Here is a 19598-nt window from a genome sequence, read left to right as displayed (position 1 = left end):
TTGAACAAGTTTAACATTTCGCCTTGCAATTGCTATAATTTTGCTTAAGGGTCTGTAGGCCCATCTGAAGCCCTATCTAAAACAATGCAAAGTACAATTTTTCAATTTGAATTTGCTTCTAAACAAGCCCGGTCACCTTGCTGAATTTTTGTATCCGCCGAGATGTAGGTCAAAAGGACTTAATGCGGTATTTTGAGAAAATTCTCGTATCTGGAATTCTCGCACCAAATGCTTCAACTTTTTAACAACTTTTTTCCTTACATTTCTCCAAAAAATCAGCCAAAAAGCCTTAACTTTGAACCAACACAAAACGTTAACCTTAGCCTGAACCTACACTCCGCACACGCCATAACAACAGCAAACCTCCACAGATTAAGGTCACATGCGCACTGGACCGGAACCATTGATACTTTTTCTATAGTGACGTCTTGGATGCGACCTTCGTAACAATCGCCGGGTTGCCGTTTTAAAACTACTGAAAATCGTACTACACCCCCTTCAAAGGCAAATTGTAAAGTTGACTTGGCTATCACGTACAACTCTTTTTCGCTTTAACGACAGTAAATAGGCATTATGCGTGCGATTGCCGTCATCGATATCCTAATGAGCAGAATTTCCAATCGAAACGCAAAAAAATCGTTTGCCGCTAGTGGGCGCAGCAAACAACGTATTTTTTCTCGTTATACAGGGGCTCTGCGAAAGCGTTCGAGAAATAAAAAAATTAAAAAATTTGAAAGCAACGTCCGTATAGATATTGGCAACAATATAACAAATAAAATTTGCAAGAATACCGCCAAGAGACACGACGATAACCGTAGCGTTACGATCCCGACAGAAGTTTGCATTCGAGTGTCAAAGCAAACTTTTCGCTAAATACAAAGCGTACATATCAAAACATGGATGCAATGGCCGCGAAACTGCTCGGCGCAGCTGACGCCATGCTAGGCTGCCTACAAGGTGACCATAGGTTGCAAGCTGTTGTGATTTGTCTGTTCTGGTAAAGAAGAGCCAGTAACTTGGAACAGCCGCAGGATGCGACTTGTGCTTGACGAGCAGGCGAAACTAACTTGTAAGCGGGGAATAGTCAAATATTCTAGTAAACAAATTCTGTCAAGAATACGTCTTGGTAGAAATACAAATAAGTTTGAAAGTATTAACGCTACGCTGTCAAAGATTTTGCCAAAAGGTCGACATTTTCAAAGTACGATGCCTGAGCGAGCTCACCTGGCTGTGATATGCCGCAACAATGGACTGGGCAGTGCAGTGGTATAGTTATAGGGCTTCTGTAGCTTCCGGCGTTGGTTTGCAAGTGGGTTTTCCAGCAACGAAACGCTTAGCTGGTCTGCAGGCCGATCAAGTCCAGGCTGGATTGAAGAGAGATACCCCGGCAGCTCGATTGCGATGGAAGTTCTGCAAAGGTAGAACATTTGAAAAACACGAGCAGAGTGTAGTAACGGAGACTTATAAAAATGACTGACGCAATTTTCGTGTGAAATAGAGTTTAAGGCGAAAACATTGACGTTTTAAACTAGTCATGGCCAAAGCAAAACTGGTTTTACAAGCAGCGCTTTCTTGCGTTGTTAATTTCCGCTGGCTTCAAACTCAAATGGTGTGAATCGACACAAAGACGGTGATGGCACGCGTAACTTACGTGAAGTTTGCCGGTAAGCTGAATGGGCGACTGATTCACCAGTAGCATACTAGCAAGCCGGTGTGCTCCATATCGCCTACTGCCAAAGTGTATGCATCCGTAGCAATCACCAGCTATCATCCCCAGTTCAGCAAAGTCAACATGCGTTTCGAGCAAGCCGAACTGTATTACATCGTAAATTTCCAATTGCGTTTTCCATTACCTGCATCGTACATTAAAATAAAGAGTTACTTGTTCTAAAGTGTCTGGTTAGTCCGATCTAAAGCTGTACGCTTCAAAACTTGCCCAAAAGTGCTGTAAAAACACTCAATGCAACAGTAGGGCTTCGTTTTACCAAACCAAAAGTAATATAATAAACAAACAAGAAATTAAACATTTCTAGACACGGAACACTTCTTTTTCCCAGTTTTTTTTGCTAGGAAGCAATACAGCAAGGTAGGCTAAAAGCAAAATTACAGTTTGAACAAGTTTAACATTTCGCCTTGCAATTGCTATAATTTTGCTTAAAAGGCAAATTGTAAAGTTGACTTGGCTATCACGTACAACTCTTTTTCGCTTTAACGACAGTAAATAGGCATTATGCGTGCGATTGCCGTCATCGATATCCTAATGAGCAGAATTTCCAATCGAAACGCAAAAAAATCGTTTGCCGCTAGTGGGCGCAGCAAACAACGTATTTTTTCTCGTTATACAGGGGCTCTGCGAAAGCGTTCGAGAAATAAAAAAATTAAAAAATTTGAAAGCAACGTCCGTATAGATATTGGCAACAATATAACAAATAAAATTTGCAAGAATACCGCCAAGAGACACGACGATAACCGTAGCGTTACGATCCCGACAGAAGTTTGCATTCGAGTGTCAAAGCAAACTTTTCGCTAAATACAAAGCGTACATATCAAAACATGGATGCAATGGCCGCGAAACTGCTCGGCGCAGCTGACGCCATGCTAGGCTGCCTACAAGGTGACCATAGGTTGCAAGCTGTTGTGATTTGTCTGTTCTGGTAAAGAAGAGCCAGTAACTTGGAACAGCCGCAGGATGCGACTTGTGCTTGACGAGCAGGCGAAACTAACTTGTAAGCGGGGAATAGTCAAATATTCTAGTAAACAAATTCTGTCAAGAATACGTCTTGGTAGAAATACAAATAAGTTTGAAAGTATTAACGCTACGCTGTCAAAGATTTTGCCAAAAGGTCGACATTTTCAAAGTACGATGCCTGAGCGAGCTCACCTGGCTGTGATATGCCGCAACAATGGACTGGGCAGTGCAGTGGTATAGTTATAGGGCTTCTGTAGCTTCCGGCGTTGGTTTGCAAGTGGGTTTTCCAGCAACGAAACGCTTAGCTGGTCTGCAGGCCGATCAAGTCCAGGCTGGATTGAAGAGAGATACCCCGGCAGCTCGATTGCGATGGAAGTTCTGCAAAGGTAGAACATTTGAAAAACACGAGCAGAGTGTAGTAACGGAGACTTATAAAAATGACTGACGCAATTTTCGTGTGAAATAGAGTTTAAGGCGAAAACATTGACGTTTTAAACTAGTCATGGCCAAAGCAAAACTGGTTTTACAAGCAGCGCTTTCTTGCGTTGTTAATTTCCGCTGGCTTCAAACTCAAATGGTGTGAATCGACACAAAGACGGTGATGGCACGCGTAACTTACGTGAAGTTTGCCGGTAAGCTGAATGGGCGACTGATTCACCAGTAGCATACTAGCAAGCCGGTGTGCTCCATATCGCCTACTGCCAAAGTGTATGCATCCGTAGCAATCACCAGCTATCATCCCCAGTTCAGCAAAGTCAACATGCGTTTCGAGCAAGCCGAACTGTATTACATCGTAAATTTCCAATTGCGTTTTCCATTACCTGCATCGTACATTAAAATAAAGAGTTACTTGTTCTAAAGTGTCTGGTTAGTCCGATCTAAAGCTGTACGCTTCAAAACTTGCCCAAAAGTGCTGTAAAAACACTCAATGCAACAGTAGGGCTTCGTTTTACCAAACCAAAAGTAATATAATAAACAAACAAGAAATTAAACATTTCTAGACACGGAACACTTCTTTTTCCCAGTTTTTTTTGCTAGGAAGCAATACAGCAAGGTAGGCTAAAAGCAAAATTACAGTTTGAACAAGTTTAACATTTCGCCTTGCAATTGCTATAATTTTGCTTAAGGGTCTGTAGGCCCATCTGAAGCCCTATCTAAAACAATGCAAAGTACAATTTTTCAATTTGAATTTGCTTCTAAACAAGCCCGGTCACCTTGCTGAATTTTTGTATCCGCCGAGATGTAGGTCAAAAGGACTTAATGCGGTATTTTGAGAAAATTCTCGTATCTGGAATTCTCGCACCAAATGCTTCAACTTTTTAACAACTTTTTTCCTTACATTTCTCCAAAAAATCAGCCAAAAAGCCTTAACTTTGAACCAACACAAAACGTTAACCTTAGCCTGAACCTACACTCCGCACACGCCATAACAACAGCAAACCTCCACAGATTAAGGTCACATGCGCACTGGACCGGAACCATTGATACTTTTTCTATAGTGACGTCTTGGATGCGACCTTCGTAACAATCGCCGGGTTGCCGTTTTAAAACTACTGAAAATCGTACTACACCCCCTTCAAAGGCAAATTGTAAAGTTGACTTGGCTATCACGTACAACTCTTTTTCGCTTTAACGACAGTAAATAGGCATTATGCGTGCGATTGCCGTCATCGATATCCTAATGAGCAGAATTTCCAATCGAAACGCAAAAAAATCGTTTGCCGCTAGTGGGCGCAGCAAACAACGTATTTTTTCTCGTTATACAGGGGCTCTGCGAAAGCGTTCGAGAAATAAAAAAATTAAAAAATTTGAAAGCAACGTCCGTATAGATATTGGCAACAATATAACAAATAAAATTTGCAAGAATACCGCCAAGAGACACGACGATAACCGTAGCGTTACGATCCCGACAGAAGTTTGCATTCGAGTGTCAAAGCAAACTTTTCGCTAAATACAAAGCGTACATATCAAAACATGGATGCAATGGCCGCGAAACTGCTCGGCGCAGCTGACGCCATGCTAGGCTGCCTACAAGGTGACCATAGGTTGCAAGCTGTTGTGATTTGTCTGTTCTGGTAAAGAAGAGCCAGTAACTTGGAACAGCCGCAGGATGCGACTTGTGCTTGACGAGCAGGCGAAACTAACTTGTAAGCGGGGAATAGTCAAATATTCTAGTAAACAAATTCTGTCAAGAATACGTCTTGGTAGAAATACAAATAAGTTTGAAAGTATTAACGCTACGCTGTCAAAGATTTTGCCAAAAGGTCGACATTTTCAAAGTACGATGCCTGAGCGAGCTCACCTGGCTGTGATATGCCGCAACAATGGACTGGGCAGTGCAGTGGTATAGTTATAGGGCTTCTGTAGCTTCCGGCGTTGGTTTGCAAGTGGGTTTTCCAGCAACGAAACGCTTAGCTGGTCTGCAGGCCGATCAAGTCCAGGCTGGATTGAAGAGAGATACCCCGGCAGCTCGATTGCGATGGAAGTTCTGCAAAGGTAGAACATTTGAAAAACACGAGCAGAGTGTAGTAACGGAGACTTATAAAAATGACTGACGCAATTTTCGTGTGAAATAGAGTTTAAGGCGAAAACATTGACGTTTTAAACTAGTCATGGCCAAAGCAAAACTGGTTTTACAAGCAGCGCTTTCTTGCGTTGTTAATTTCCGCTGGCTTCAAACTCAAATGGTGTGAATCGACACAAAGACGGTGATGGCACGCGTAACTTACGTGAAGTTTGCCGGTAAGCTGAATGGGCGACTGATTCACCAGTAGCATACTAGCAAGCCGGTGTGCTCCATATCGCCTACTGCCAAAGTGTATGCATCCGTAGCAATCACCAGCTATCATCCCCAGTTCAGCAAAGTCAACATGCGTTTCGAGCAAGCCGAACTGTATTACATCGTAAATTTCCAATTGCGTTTTCCATTACCTGCATCGTACATTAAAATAAAGAGTTACTTGTTCTAAAGTGTCTGGTTAGTCCGATCTAAAGCTGTACGCTTCAAAACTTGCCCAAAAGTGCTGTAAAAACACTCAATGCAACAGTAGGGCTTCGTTTTACCAAACCAAAAGTAATATAATAAACAAACAAGAAATTAAACATTTCTAGACACGGAACACTTCTTTTTCCCAGTTTTTTTTGCTAGGAAGCAATACAGCAAGGTAGGCTAAAAGCAAAATTACAGTTTGAACAAGTTTAACATTTCGCCTTGCAATTGCTATAATTTTGCTTAAAAGGCAAATTGTAAAGTTGACTTGGCTATCACGTACAACTCTTTTTCGCTTTAACGACAGTAAATAGGCATTATGCGTGCGATTGCCGTCATCGATATCCTAATGAGCAGAATTTCCAATCGAAACGCAAAAAAATCGTTTGCCGCTAGTGGGCGCAGCAAACAACGTATTTTTTCTCGTTATACAGGGGCTCTGCGAAAGCGTTCGAGAAATAAAAAAATTAAAAAATTTGAAAGCAACGTCCGTATAGATATTGGCAACAATATAACAAATAAAATTTGCAAGAATACCGCCAAGAGACACGACGATAACCGTAGCGTTACGATCCCGACAGAAGTTTGCATTCGAGTGTCAAAGCAAACTTTTCGCTAAATACAAAGCGTACATATCAAAACATGGATGCAATGGCCGCGAAACTGCTCGGCGCAGCTGACGCCATGCTAGGCTGCCTACAAGGTGACCATAGGTTGCAAGCTGTTGTGATTTGTCTGTTCTGGTAAAGAAGAGCCAGTAACTTGGAACAGCCGCAGGATGCGACTTGTGCTTGACGAGCAGGCGAAACTAACTTGTAAGCGGGGAATAGTCAAATATTCTAGTAAACAAATTCTGTCAAGAATACGTCTTGGTAGAAATACAAATAAGTTTGAAAGTATTAACGCTACGCTGTCAAAGATTTTGCCAAAAGGTCGACATTTTCAAAGTACGATGCCTGAGCGAGCTCACCTGGCTGTGATATGCCGCAACAATGGACTGGGCAGTGCAGTGGTATAGTTATAGGGCTTCTGTAGCTTCCGGCGTTGGTTTGCAAGTGGGTTTTCCAGCAACGAAACGCTTAGCTGGTCTGCAGGCCGATCAAGTCCAGGCTGGATTGAAGAGAGATACCCCGGCAGCTCGATTGCGATGGAAGTTCTGCAAAGGTAGAACATTTGAAAAACACGAGCAGAGTGTAGTAACGGAGACTTATAAAAATGACTGACGCAATTTTCGTGTGAAATAGAGTTTAAGGCGAAAACATTGACGTTTTAAACTAGTCATGGCCAAAGCAAAACTGGTTTTACAAGCAGCGCTTTCTTGCGTTGTTAATTTCCGCTGGCTTCAAACTCAAATGGTGTGAATCGACACAAAGACGGTGATGGCACGCGTAACTTACGTGAAGTTTGCCGGTAAGCTGAATGGGCGACTGATTCACCAGTAGCATACTAGCAAGCCGGTGTGCTCCATATCGCCTACTGCCAAAGTGTATGCATCCGTAGCAATCACCAGCTATCATCCCCAGTTCAGCAAAGTCAACATGCGTTTCGAGCAAGCCGAACTGTATTACATCGTAAATTTCCAATTGCGTTTTCCATTACCTGCATCGTACATTAAAATAAAGAGTTACTTGTTCTAAAGTGTCTGGTTAGTCCGATCTAAAGCTGTACGCTTCAAAACTTGCCCAAAAGTGCTGTAAAAACACTCAATGCAACAGTAGGGCTTCGTTTTACCAAACCAAAAGTAATATAATAAACAAACAAGAAATTAAACATTTCTAGACACGGAACACTTCTTTTTCCCAGTTTTTTTTGCTAGGAAGCAATACAGCAAGGTAGGCTAAAAGCAAAATTACAGTTTGAACAAGTTTAACATTTCGCCTTGCAATTGCTATAATTTTGCTTAAGGGTCTGTAGGCCCATCTGAAGCCCTATCTAAAACAATGCAAAGTACAATTTTTCAATTTGAATTTGCTTCTAAACAAGCCCGGTCACCTTGCTGAATTTTTGTATCCGCCGAGATGTAGGTCAAAAGGACTTAATGCGGTATTTTGAGAAAATTCTCGTATCTGGAATTCTCGCACCAAATGCTTCAACTTTTTAACAACTTTTTTCCTTACATTTCTCCAAAAAATCAGCCAAAAAGCCTTAACTTTGAACCAACACAAAACGTTAACCTTAGCCTGAACCTACACTCCGCACACGCCATAACAACAGCAAACCTCCACAGATTAAGGTCACATGCGCACTGGACCGGAACCATTGATACTTTTTCTATAGTGACGTCTTGGATGCGACCTTCGTAACAATCGCCGGGTTGCCGTTTTAAAACTACTGAAAATCGTACTACACCCCCTTCAAAGGCAAATTGTAAAGTTGACTTGGCTATCACGTACAACTCTTTTTCGCTTTAACGACAGTAAATAGGCATTATGCGTGCGATTGCCGTCATCGATATCCTAATGAGCAGAATTTCCAATCGAAACGCAAAAAAATCGTTTGCCGCTAGTGGGCGCAGCAAACAACGTATTTTTTCTCGTTATACAGGGGCTCTGCGAAAGCGTTCGAGAAATAAAAAAATTAAAAAATTTGAAAGCAACGTCCGTATAGATATTGGCAACAATATAACAAATAAAATTTGCAAGAATACCGCCAAGAGACACGACGATAACCGTAGCGTTACGATCCCGACAGAAGTTTGCATTCGAGTGTCAAAGCAAACTTTTCGCTAAATACAAAGCGTACATATCAAAACATGGATGCAATGGCCGCGAAACTGCTCGGCGCAGCTGACGCCATGCTAGGCTGCCTACAAGGTGACCATAGGTTGCAAGCTGTTGTGATTTGTCTGTTCTGGTAAAGAAGAGCCAGTAACTTGGAACAGCCGCAGGATGCGACTTGTGCTTGACGAGCAGGCGAAACTAACTTGTAAGCGGGGAATAGTCAAATATTCTAGTAAACAAATTCTGTCAAGAATACGTCTTGGTAGAAATACAAATAAGTTTGAAAGTATTAACGCTACGCTGTCAAAGATTTTGCCAAAAGGTCGACATTTTCAAAGTACGATGCCTGAGCGAGCTCACCTGGCTGTGATATGCCGCAACAATGGACTGGGCAGTGCAGTGGTATAGTTATAGGGCTTCTGTAGCTTCCGGCGTTGGTTTGCAAGTGGGTTTTCCAGCAACGAAACGCTTAGCTGGTCTGCAGGCCGATCAAGTCCAGGCTGGATTGAAGAGAGATACCCCGGCAGCTCGATTGCGATGGAAGTTCTGCAAAGGTAGAACATTTGAAAAACACGAGCAGAGTGTAGTAACGGAGACTTATAAAAATGACTGACGCAATTTTCGTGTGAAATAGAGTTTAAGGCGAAAACATTGACGTTTTAAACTAGTCATGGCCAAAGCAAAACTGGTTTTACAAGCAGCGCTTTCTTGCGTTGTTAATTTCCGCTGGCTTCAAACTCAAATGGTGTGAATCGACACAAAGACGGTGATGGCACGCGTAACTTACGTGAAGTTTGCCGGTAAGCTGAATGGGCGACTGATTCACCAGTAGCATACTAGCAAGCCGGTGTGCTCCATATCGCCTACTGCCAAAGTGTATGCATCCGTAGCAATCACCAGCTATCATCCCCAGTTCAGCAAAGTCAACATGCGTTTCGAGCAAGCCGAACTGTATTACATCGTAAATTTCCAATTGCGTTTTCCATTACCTGCATCGTACATTAAAATAAAGAGTTACTTGTTCTAAAGTGTCTGGTTAGTCCGATCTAAAGCTGTACGCTTCAAAACTTGCCCAAAAGTGCTGTAAAAACACTCAATGCAACAGTAGGGCTTCGTTTTACCAAACCAAAAGTAATATAATAAACAAACAAGAAATTAAACATTTCTAGACACGGAACACTTCTTTTTCCCAGTTTTTTTTGCTAGGAAGCAATACAGCAAGGTAGGCTAAAAGCAAAATTACAGTTTGAACAAGTTTAACATTTCGCCTTGCAATTGCTATAATTTTGCTTAAGGGTCTGTAGGCCCATCTGAAGCCCTATCTAAAACAATGCAAAGTACAATTTTTCAATTTGAATTTGCTTCTAAACAAGCCCGGTCACCTTGCTGAATTTTTGTATCCGCCGAGATGTAGGTCAAAAGGACTTAATGCGGTATTTTGAGAAAATTCTCGTATCTGGAATTCTCGCACCAAATGCTTCAACTTTTTAACAACTTTTTTCCTTACATTTCTCCAAAAAATCAGCCAAAAAGCCTTAACTTTGAACCAACACAAAACGTTAACCTTAGCCTGAACCTACACTCCGCACACGCCATAACAACAGCAAACCTCCACAGATTAAGGTCACATGCGCACTGGACCGGAACCATTGATACTTTTTCTATAGTGACGTCTTGGATGCGACCTTCGTAACAATCGCCGGGTTGCCGTTTTAAAACTACTGAAAATCGTACTACACCCCCTTCAAAGGCAAATTGTAAAGTTGACTTGGCTATCACGTACAACTCTTTTTCGCTTTAACGACAGTAAATAGGCATTATGCGTGCGATTGCCGTCATCGATATCCTAATGAGCAGAATTTCCAATCGAAACGCAAAAAAATCGTTTGCCGCTAGTGGGCGCAGCAAACAACGTATTTTTTCTCGTTATACAGGGGCTCTGCGAAAGCGTTCGAGAAATAAAAAAATTAAAAAATTTGAAAGCAACGTCCGTATAGATATTGGCAACAATATAACAAATAAAATTTGCAAGAATACCGCCAAGAGACACGACGATAACCGTAGCGTTACGATCCCGACAGAAGTTTGCATTCGAGTGTCAAAGCAAACTTTTCGCTAAATACAAAGCGTACATATCAAAACATGGATGCAATGGCCGCGAAACTGCTCGGCGCAGCTGACGCCATGCTAGGCTGCCTACAAGGTGACCATAGGTTGCAAGCTGTTGTGATTTGTCTGTTCTGGTAAAGAAGAGCCAGTAACTTGGAACAGCCGCAGGATGCGACTTGTGCTTGACGAGCAGGCGAAACTAACTTGTAAGCGGGGAATAGTCAAATATTCTAGTAAACAAATTCTGTCAAGAATACGTCTTGGTAGAAATACAAATAAGTTTGAAAGTATTAACGCTACGCTGTCAAAGATTTTGCCAAAAGGTCGACATTTTCAAAGTACGATGCCTGAGCGAGCTCACCTGGCTGTGATATGCCGCAACAATGGACTGGGCAGTGCAGTGGTATAGTTATAGGGCTTCTGTAGCTTCCGGCGTTGGTTTGCAAGTGGGTTTTCCAGCAACGAAACGCTTAGCTGGTCTGCAGGCCGATCAAGTCCAGGCTGGATTGAAGAGAGATACCCCGGCAGCTCGATTGCGATGGAAGTTCTGCAAAGGTAGAACATTTGAAAAACACGAGCAGAGTGTAGTAACGGAGACTTATAAAAATGACTGACGCAATTTTCGTGTGAAATAGAGTTTAAGGCGAAAACATTGACGTTTTAAACTAGTCATGGCCAAAGCAAAACTGGTTTTACAAGCAGCGCTTTCTTGCGTTGTTAATTTCCGCTGGCTTCAAACTCAAATGGTGTGAATCGACACAAAGACGGTGATGGCACGCGTAACTTACGTGAAGTTTGCCGGTAAGCTGAATGGGCGACTGATTCACCAGTAGCATACTAGCAAGCCGGTGTGCTCCATATCGCCTACTGCCAAAGTGTATGCATCCGTAGCAATCACCAGCTATCATCCCCAGTTCAGCAAAGTCAACATGCGTTTCGAGCAAGCCGAACTGTATTACATCGTAAATTTCCAATTGCGTTTTCCATTACCTGCATCGTACATTAAAATAAAGAGTTACTTGTTCTAAAGTGTCTGGTTAGTCCGATCTAAAGCCGTACGCTTCAAAACTTGCCCAAAAGTGCTGTAAAAACACTCAATGCAACAGTAGGGCTTCGTTTTACCAAACCAAAAGTAATATAATAAACAAACAAGAAATTAAACATTTCTAGACACGGAACACTTCTTTTTCCCAGTTTTTTTTGCTAGGAAGCAATACAGCAAGGTAGGCTAAAAGCAAAATTACAGTTTGAACAAGTTTAACATTTCGCCTTGCAATTGCTATAATTTTGCTTAAGGGTCTGTAGGCCCATCTGAAGCCCTATCTAAAACAATGCAAAGTACAATTTTTCAATTTGAATTTGCTTCTAAACAAGCCCGGTCACCTTGCTGAATTTTTGTATCCGCCGAGATGTAGGTCAAAAGGACTTAATGCGGTATTTTGAGAAAATTCTCGTATCTGGAATTCTCGCACCAAATGCTTCAACTTTTTAACAACTTTTTTCCTTACATTTCTCCAAAAAATCAGCCAAAAAGCCTTAACTTTGAACCAACACAAAACGTTAACCTTAGCCTGAACCTACACTCCGCACACGCCATAACAACAGCAAACCTCCACAGATTAAGGTCACATGCGCACTGGACCGGAACCATTGATACTTTTTCTATAGTGACGTCTTGGATGCGACCTTCGTAACAATCGCCGGGTTGCCGTTTTAAAACTACTGAAAATCGTACTACACCCCCTTCAAAGGCAAATTGTAAAGTTGACTTGGCTATCACGTACAACTCTTTTTCGCTTTAACGACAGTAAATAGGCATTATGCGTGCGATTGCCGTCATCGATATCCTAATGAGCAGAATTTCCAATCGAAACGCAAAAAAATCGTTTGCCGCTAGTGGGCGCAGCAAACAACGTATTTTTTCTCGTTATACAGGGGCTCTGCGAAAGCGTTCGAGAAATAAAAAAATTAAAAAATTTGAAAGCAACGTCCGTATAGATATTGGCAACAATATAACAAATAAAATTTGCAAGAATACCGCCAAGAGACACGACGATAACCGTAGCGTTACGATCCCGACAGAAGTTTGCATTCGAGTGTCAAAGCAAACTTTTCGCTAAATACAAAGCGTACATATCAAAACATGGATGCAATGGCCGCGAAACTGCTCGGCGCAGCTGACGCCATGCTAGGCTGCCTACAAGGTGACCATAGGTTGCAAGCTGTTGTGATTTGTCTGTTCTGGTAAAGAAGAGCCAGTAACTTGGAACAGCCGCAGGATGCGACTTGTGCTTGACGAGCAGGCGAAACTAACTTGTAAGCGGGGAATAGTCAAATATTCTAGTAAACAAATTCTGTCAAGAATACGTCTTGGTAGAAATACAAATAAGTTTGAAAGTATTAACGCTACGCTGTCAAAGATTTTGCCAAAAGGTCGACATTTTCAAAGTACGATGCCTGAGCGAGCTCACCTGGCTGTGATATGCCGCAACAATGGACTGGGCAGTGCAGTGGTATAGTTATAGGGCTTCTGTAGCTTCCGGCGTTGGTTTGCAAGTGGGTTTTCCAGCAACGAAACGCTTAGCTGGTCTGCAGGCCGATCAAGTCCAGGCTGGATTGAAGAGAGATACCCCGGCAGCTCGATTGCGATGGAAGTTCTGCAAAGGTAGAACATTTGAAAAACACGAGCAGAGTGTAGTAACGGAGACTTATAAAAATGACTGACGCAATTTTCGTGTGAAATAGAGTTTAAGGCGAAAACATTGACGTTTTAAACTAGTCATGGCCAAAGCAAAACTGGTTTTACAAGCAGCGCTTTCTTGCGTTGTTAATTTCCGCTGGCTTCAAACTCAAATGGTGTGAATCGACACAAAGACGGTGATGGCACGCGTAACTTACGTGAAGTTTGCCGGTAAGCTGAATGGGCGACTGATTCACCAGTAGCATACTAGCAAGCCGGTGTGCTCCATATCGCCTACTGCCAAAGTGTATGCATCCGTAGCAATCACCAGCTATCATCCCCAGTTCAGCAAAGTCAACATGCGTTTCGAGCAAGCCGAACTGTATTACATCGTAAATTTCCAATTGCGTTTTCCATTACCTGCATCGTACATTAAAATAAAGAGTTACTTGTTCTAAAGTGTCTGGTTAGTCCGATCTAAAGCCGTACGCTTCAAAACTTGCCCAAAAGTGCTGTAAAAACACTCAATGCAACAGTAGGGCTTCGTTTTACCAAACCAAAAGTAATATAATAAACAAACAAGAAATTAAACATTTCTAGACACGGAACACTTCTTTTTCCCAGTTTTTTTTGCTAGGAAGCAATACAGCAAGGTAGGCTAAAAGCAAAATTACAGTTTGAACAAGTTTAACATTTCGCCTTGCAATTGCTATAATTTTGCTTAAGGGTCTGTAGGCCCATCTGAAGCCCTATCTAAAACAATGCAAAGTACAATTTTTCAATTTGAATTTGCTTCTAAACAAGCCCGGTCACCTTGCTGAATTTTTGTATCCGCCGAGATGTAGGTCAAAAGGACTTAATGCGGTATTTTGAGAAAATTCTCGTATCTGGAATTCTCGCACCAAATGCTTCAACTTTTTAACAACTTTTTTCCTTACATTTCTCCAAAAAATCAGCCAAAAAGCCTTAACTTTGAACCAACACAAAACGTTAACCTTAGCCTGAACCTACACTCCGCACACGCCATAACAACAGCAAACCTCCACAGATTAAGGTCACATGCGCACTGGACCGGAACCATTGATACTTTTTCTATAGTGACGTCTTGGATGCGACCTTCGTAACAATCGCCGGGTTGCCGTTTTAAAACTACTGAAAATCGTACTACACCCCCTTCAAAGGCAAATTGTAAAGTTGACTTGGCTATCACGTACAACTCTTTTTCGCTTTAACGACAGTAAATAGGCATTATGCGTGCGATTGCCGTCATCGATATCCTAATGAGCAGAATTTCCAATCGAAACGCAAAAAAATCGTTTGCCGCTAGTGGGCGCAGCAAACAACGTATTTTTTCTCGTTATACAGGGGCTCTGCGAAAGCGTTCGAGAAATAAAAAAATTAAAAAATTTGAAAGCAACGTCCGTATAGATATTGGCAACAATATAACAAATAAAATTTGCAAGAATACCGCCAAGAGACACGACGATAACCGTAGCGTTACGATCCCGACAGAAGTTTGCATTCGAGTGTCAAAGCAAACTTTTCGCTAAATACAAAGCGTACATATCAAAACATGGATGCAATGGCCGCGAAACTGCTCGGCGCAGCTGACGCCATGCTAGGCTGCCTACAAGGTGACCATAGGTTGCAAGCTGTTGTGATTTGTCTGTTCTGGTAAAGAAGAGCCAGTAACTTGGAACAGCCGCAGGATGCGACTTGTGCTTGACGAGCAGGCGAAACTAACTTGTAAGCGGGGAATAGTCAAATATTCTAGTAAACAAATTCTGTCAAGAATACGTCTTGGTAGAAATACAAATAAGTTTGAAAGTATTAACGCTACGCTGTCAAAGATTTTGCCAAAAGGTCGACATTTTCAAAGTACGATGCCTGAGCGAGCTCACCTGGCTGTGATATGCCGCAACAATGGACTGGGCAGTGCAGTGGTATAGTTATAGGGCTTCTGTAGCTTCCGGCGTTGGTTTGCAAGTGGGTTTTCCAGCAACGAAACGCTTAGCTGGTCTGCAGGCCGATCAAGTCCAGGCTGGATTGAAGAGAGATACCCCGGCAGCTCGATTGCGATGGAAGTTCTGCAAAGGTAGAACATTTGAAAAACACGAGCAGAGTGTAGTAACGGAGACTTATAAAAATGACTGACGCAATTTTCGTGTGAAATAGAGTTTAAGGCGAAAACATTGACGTTTTAAACTAGTCATGGCCAAAGCAAAACTGGTTTTACAAGCAGCGCTTTCTTGCGTTGTTAATTTCCGCTGGCTTCAAACTCAAATGGTGTGAATCGACACAAAGACGGTGATGGCACGCGTAACTTACGTGAAGTTTGCCGGTAAGCTGAATGGGCGACTGATTCACCAGTAGCATACTAGCAAGCCGGTGTGCTCCATATCGCCTACTGCCAAAGTGTATGCATCCGTAGCAATCACCAGCTATCATCCCCAGTTCAGCAAAGTCAACATGCGTTTCGAGCAAGCCGAACTGTATTACATCGTAAATTTCCAATTGCGTTTTCCATTACCTGCATCGTACATTAAAATAAAGAGTTACTTGTTCTAAAGTGTCTGGTTAGTCCGATCTAAAGCCGTACGCTTCAAAACTTGCCCAAAAGTGCTGTAAAAACACTCAATGCAACAGTAGGGCTTCGTTTTACCAAACCAAAAGTAATATAATAAACAAACAAGAAATTAAACATTTCTAGACACGGAACACTTCTTTTTCCCAGTTTTTTTTGCTAGGAAGCAATACAGCAAGGTAGGCTAAAAGCAAAATTACAGTTTGAACAAGTTTAACATTTCGCCTTGCAATTGCTATAATTTTGCTTAAGGGTCTGTAGGCCCATCTGAAGCCCTATCTAAAACAATGCAAAGTACAATTTTTCAATTTGAATTTGCTTCTAAACAAGCCCGGTCACCTTGCTGAATTTTTGTATCCGCCGAGATGTAGGTCAAAAGGACTTAATGCGGTATTTTGAGAAAATTCTCGTATCTGGAATTCTCGCACCAAATGCTTCAACTTTTTAACAACTTTTTTCCTTACATTTCTCCAAAAAATCAGCCAAAAAGCCTTAACTTTGAACCAACACAAAACGTTAACCTTAGCCTGAACCTACACTCCGCACACGCCATAACAACAGCAAACCTCCACAGATTAAGGTCACATGCGCACTGGACCGGAACCATTGATACTTTTTCTATAGTGACGTCTTGGATGCGACCTTCGTAACAATCGCCGGGTTGCCGTTTTAAAACTACTGAAAATCGTACTACACCCCCTTCAAAGGCAAATTGTAAAGTTGACTTGGCTATCACGTACAACTCTTTTTCGCTTTAACGACAGTAAATAGGCATTATGCGTGCGATTGCCGTCATCGATATCCTAATGAGCAGAATTTCCAATCGAAACGCAAAAAAATCGTTTGCCGCTAGTGGGCGCAGCAAACAACGTATTTTTTCTCGTTATACAGGGGCTCTGCGAAAGCGTTCGAGAAATAAAAAAATTAAAAAATTTGAAAGCAACGTCCGTATAGATATTGGCAACAATATAACAAATAAAATTTGCAAGAATACCGCCAAGAGACACGACGATAACCGTAGCGTTACGATCCCGACAGAAGTTTGCATTCGAGTGTCAAAGCAAACTTTTCGCTAAATACAAAGCGTACATATCAAAACATGGATGCAATGGCCGCGAAACTGCTCGGCGCAGCTGACGCCATGCTAGGCTGCCTACAAGGTGACCATAGGTTGCAAGCTGTTGTGATTTGTCTGTTCTGGTAAAGAAGAGCCAGTAACTTGGAACAGCCGCAGGATGCGACTTGTGCTTGACGAGCAGGCGAAACTAACTTGTAAGCGGGGAATAGTCAAATATTCTAGTAAACAAATTCTGTCAAGAATACGTCTTGGTAGAAATACAAATAAGTTTGAAAGTATTAACGCTACGCTGTCAAAGATTTTGCCAAAAGGTCGACATTTTCAAAGTACGATGCCTGAGCGAGCTCACCTGGCTGTGATATGCCGCAACAATGGACTGGGCAGTGCAGTGGTATAGTTATAGGGCTTCTGTAGCTTCCGGCGTTGGTTTGCAAGTGGGTTTTCCAGCAACGAAACGCTTAGCTGGTCTGCAGGCCGATCAAGTCCAGGCTGGATTGAAGAGAGATACCCCGGCAGCTCGATTGCGATGGAAGTTCTGCAAAGGTAGAACATTTGAAAAACACGAGCAGAGTGTAGTAACGGAGACTTATAAAAATGACTGACGCAATTTTCGTGTGAAATAGAGTTTAAGGCGAAAACATTGACGTTTTAAACTAGTCATGGCCAAAGCAAAACTGGTTTTACAAGCAGCGCTTTCTTGCGTTGTTAATTTCCGCTGGCTTCAAACTCAAATGGTGTGAATCGACACAAAGACGGTGATGGCACGCGTAACTTACGTGAAGTTTGCCGGTAAGCTGAATGGGCGACTGATTCACCAGTAGCATACTAGCAAGCCGGTGTGCTCCATATCGCCTACTGCCAAAGTGTATGCATCCGTAGCAATCACCAGCTATCATCCCCAGTTCAGCAAAGTCAACATGCGTTTCGAGCAAGCCGAACTGTATTACATCGTAAATTTCCAATTGCGTTTTCCATTACCTGCATCGTACATTAAAATAAAGAGTTACTTGTTCTAAAGTGTCTGGTTAGTCCGATCTAAAGCCGTACGCTTCAAAACTTGCCCAAAAGTGCTGTAAAAACACTCAATGCAACAGTAGGGCTTCGTTTTACCAAACCAAAAGTAATATAATAAACAAACAAGAAATTAAACATTTCTAGACACGGAACACTTCTTTTTCCCAGTTTTTTTTGCTAGGAAGCAATACAGCAAGGTAGGCTAAAAGCAAAATTACAGTTTGAACAAGTTTAACATTTCGCCTTGCAATTGCTATAATTTTGCTTAAGGGTCTGTAGGCCCATCTGAAGCCCTATCTAAAACAATGCAAAGTACAATTTTTCAATTTGAATTTGCTTCTAAACAAGCCCGGTCACCTTGCTGAATTTTTGTATCCGCCGAGATGTAGGTCAAAAGGACTTAATGCGGTATTTTGAGAAAATTCTCGTATCTGGAATTCTCGCACCAAATGCTTCAACTTTTTAACAACTTTTTTCCTTACATTTCTCCAAAAAATCAGCCAAAAAGCCTTAACTTTGAACCAACACAAAACGTTAACCTTAGCCTGAACCTACACTCCGCACACGCCATAACAACAGCAAACCTCCACAGATTAAGGTCACATGCGCACTGGACCGGAACCATTGATACTTTTTCTATAGTGACGTCTTGGATGCGACCTTCGTAACAATCGCCGGGTTGCCGTTTTAAAACTACTGAAAATCGTACTACACCCCCTTCAAAGGCAAATTGTAAAGTTGACTTGGCTATCACGTACAACTCTTTTTCGCTTTAACGACAGTAAATAGGCATTATGCGTGCGATTGCCGTCATCGATATCCTAATGAGCAGAATTTCCAATCGAAACGCAAAAAAATCGTTTGCCGCTAGTGGGCGCAGCAAACAACGTATTTTTTCTCGTTATACAGGGGCTCTGCGAAAGCGTTCGAGAAATAAAAAAATTAAAAAATTTGAAAGCAACGTCCGTATAGATATTGGCAACAATATAACAAATAAAATTTGCAAGAATACCGCCAAGAGACACGACGATAACCGTAGCGTTACGATCCCGACAGAAGTTTGCATTCGAGTGTCAAAGCAAACTTTTCGCTAAATACAAAGCGTACATATCAAAACATGGATGCAATGGCCGCGAAACTGCTCGGCGCAGCTGACGCCATGCTAGGCTGCCTACAAGGTGACCATAGGTTGCAAGCTGTTGTGATTTGTCTGTTCTGGTAAAGAAGAGCCAGTAACTTGGAACAGCCGCAGGATGCGACTTGTGCTTGACGAGCAGGCGAAACTAACTTGTAAGCGGGGAATAGTCAAATATTCTAGTAAACAAATTCTGTCAAGAATACGTCTTGGTAGAAATACAAATAAGTTTGAAAGTATTAACGCTACGCTGTCAAAGATTTTGCCAAAAGGTCGACATTTTCAAAGTACGATGCCTGAGCGAGCTCACCTGGCTGTGATATGCCGCAACAATGGACTGGGCAGTGCAGTGGTATAGTTATAGGGCTTCTGTAGCTTCCGGCGTTGGTTTGCAAGTGGGTTTTCCAGCAACGAAACGCTTAGCTGGTCTGCAGGCCGATCAAGTCCAGGCTGGATTGAAGAGAGATACCCCGGCAGCTCGATTGCGATGGAAGTTCTGCAAAGGTAGAACATTTGAAAAACACGAGCAGAGTGTAGTAACGGAGACTTATAAAAATGACTGACGCAATTTTCGTGTGAAATAGAGTTTAAGGCGAAAAC

General features: G+C 42.1%; 1 long non-coding RNA gene across 1 annotated transcript in view; it reads right to left on the bottom strand.

The window, feature by feature from the left end:
- The window catches only part of LOC143445396 (uncharacterized), a 38540-nt gene that overhangs the window by 17971 nt on the left and 971 nt on the right, over positions 1-19598 (bottom strand). Inside the window, exons 2-20 of the long non-coding RNA XR_013113816.1 lie at positions 19309-19494; positions 17626-17827; positions 17199-17384; positions 15516-15717; positions 15089-15274; positions 13406-13607; positions 12979-13164; positions 11296-11497; positions 10869-11054; positions 9186-9387; positions 8759-8944; positions 7076-7277; positions 6649-6834; positions 5419-5620; positions 4992-5177; positions 3309-3510; positions 2882-3067; positions 1652-1853; positions 1225-1410 (exon numbers count right to left, since the gene is read on the bottom strand). This is a non-coding gene — a long non-coding RNA (uncharacterized LOC143445396). The remainder of the gene's footprint in view (positions 1-1224; positions 1411-1651; positions 1854-2881; positions 3068-3308; positions 3511-4991; positions 5178-5418; positions 5621-6648; positions 6835-7075; positions 7278-8758; positions 8945-9185; positions 9388-10868; positions 11055-11295; positions 11498-12978; positions 13165-13405; positions 13608-15088; positions 15275-15515; positions 15718-17198; positions 17385-17625; positions 17828-19308; positions 19495-19598) is intronic.

The sequence above is a fragment of the Clavelina lepadiformis genome, chromosome 2 (assembly GCF_947623445.1).
Source record: "Clavelina lepadiformis chromosome 2, kaClaLepa1.1, whole genome shotgun sequence".
Taxonomy (NCBI): domain Eukaryota; kingdom Metazoa; phylum Chordata; class Ascidiacea; order Aplousobranchia; family Clavelinidae; genus Clavelina; species Clavelina lepadiformis.
This window is presented reverse-complemented; position numbering and strand designations above follow the sequence as displayed.